A 2,183-nucleotide genomic window follows, 5' to 3' on the forward strand; every position below is an offset into this window, starting at 1 on the left:
CGAGGCAGCCCACTCAGGGCGGTAACATCAGTAAAAGATGAGGCTTGTTTTAAAACGGCTGGACTAATCATTGCAGTGGGCCATACGTTCTTAGCTGGAATCGTTTGGGAGTAAATCTCAGTAACTCATAATCTGGCACTGAAATAATCACTTTGTTTAGTCTAGACCAGTAAGCAAACTAGGCCCAACATCCTTTGCTTTCAAGCAGCAGTTGAGCCTTGTTGTGTAACTGCAGTTTGCATGCCAGAGGGATTGCGTAGAGGTGCTATGTAGATCAAAGTTGCATTCATTAGGGCTTGGCTGTATCAGCTTTAATTAGTGATGTAAATTTAGAAGACAATACCTCATTTGTAAGATGGATTGAAACTAGAGCAGCACCACAGCCAAAAGCAGCGTAGGGCAGTATGTTTTCTTCCTTAGTAGCAGTAACTAATCTCACTTTTTTGACAAAAGAAAAAAAGATGTAATTCTAAGTTAGCACAACATACTAAGTTACTTAGGGGAAGATAAAGGTAAAGAGACCATTCAAAGGCTGATACTCTGTGTTTTGTATGCTCTGGGGGAGACACAAGAGGGAACAATGGCCAATAGTCTCAGTGAAGGATGGAATATTCACTTTTATTTTGAATTTCCTGGCTGTCCTCTGGCTCCTTTGCTTCCAAACAAAATCAAGCTTGGGTCTCCGCTCAAAAAATGTACCTTGACCCAACCTGCCTGCCTCATCTCACTTCTATCCTTCATCTCCAAACAAATTGAATGTGCCATCTACAACAGTTGTCTCAAGTTCCTGTTCTAGTGATCAATGGCTCCATGTCTAGTTGGCAGCCGGTTTCAAGAGGAGTGCCCCAGAGGTCAGTCTTGGGGACAGTTTTGTTCAATGTCTTCATTAATGATCTGGAGGATGGCATAGACTGCACCCTCAGCAAGTTTGCAGATGACACGAAACTGGGAGGGAGAGGTAGATATGCTGGAGGGTAGGGATAGAATATAAAGGGACCTAGAAAATTAGAGGATTGGGCCAAAAGAAATCTGAGGTTCAACAAGGACAAGTGCAGAGTCCTGCACTTAAGACAGAAGAATTCCATGCACTGCTACAGACTAGTGACTGAAAGGCTAGGCAATAGTTCTGCAGAAAAGGGCCTAGGGGTTACAGTGGATGGGAAGCTGGATGTGAGTCGACAGTGTGCCCTTGTTGCGAAGAAGGCTAATGGCATTTTGGGGCTGTATAGGTAGGGCCATTGCCAGCAGATCAAGGGATGTGATCATTCCCCTCTGTTTGGCATTGGTGAGGCCTCATCTGGAGTACTGTGTCCAGTTTTGAGCCCCACACTATAAGAAGGATATGGAAAAATTGGAAAGAATCCAGTGGAGGGCAGCAAAAATGATTAGGGGGCTAGAGCACATGACTTATGAGGAGAGGCTGAGGGAACTGCGATTGTTTAGTCTGCAGAAGAGAAGAATGAGGGGGGATTTGATAGCTGCTTTCAGCTACCTGAAAGGAGGGCTCCAAAGAGGATAGATCTAGATAGTTCTCAGTGGTAGCAGATGACAGAACAAGGAGTAATGGTCTCAAGTTGCAGTGGGGGAAGTTTAGGTTGTATATTAGGAAAAACCTTTTCACTAGGAGGGTGGAATGGATTACCTAGGGAGGAGGTGGAATCTCCTTCCTTGGAGATTTTTAAGGTCAGGCTTGACAAAGCCCTGGCTGGGATGATTTAGTTGGGGTTGGTCCTGCTTTGAGCAGGGGGTTGGATTATATGACCTCCTGAGATCTCTTCCAACCCTGATATTCTATGATTCTACCATTCCAGCCTGGCTGGATCCCCTCCCATCTGGCTTCCTCCCTCTCCACTTGACTACGACTGTTCTCATTAAGGTTTCCAGGAACCTGTTCCTGGGAATCCAGCTGAAGTCAGTGAGAGCCATGGCTGCTCAGAACCTCTGAAAATCAGGATCTAGGTCTCCATGGGCTTGGCTACATCACACAATGTCACTGTGTTTGGATGCATCTGTGAATCATGGAATTAGATGACATGATTCTGACCATGATCATGATCGTGTTCAGCATTGTGGTGGCTGGTTGTGTGTTAACACTAAAGTTGAGCACCAAAAAGGGAGGTACCCAGAACTAAAGGCTATTCTTTTCCATGAAAGAGGAACCAATATAGTCCAAGAGCATAACT

This window comes from Gopherus flavomarginatus, chromosome 1 (assembly GCF_025201925.1).
Source record: "Gopherus flavomarginatus isolate rGopFla2 chromosome 1, rGopFla2.mat.asm, whole genome shotgun sequence".
In the NCBI taxonomy this organism is placed as follows: domain Eukaryota; kingdom Metazoa; phylum Chordata; order Testudines; family Testudinidae; genus Gopherus; species Gopherus flavomarginatus.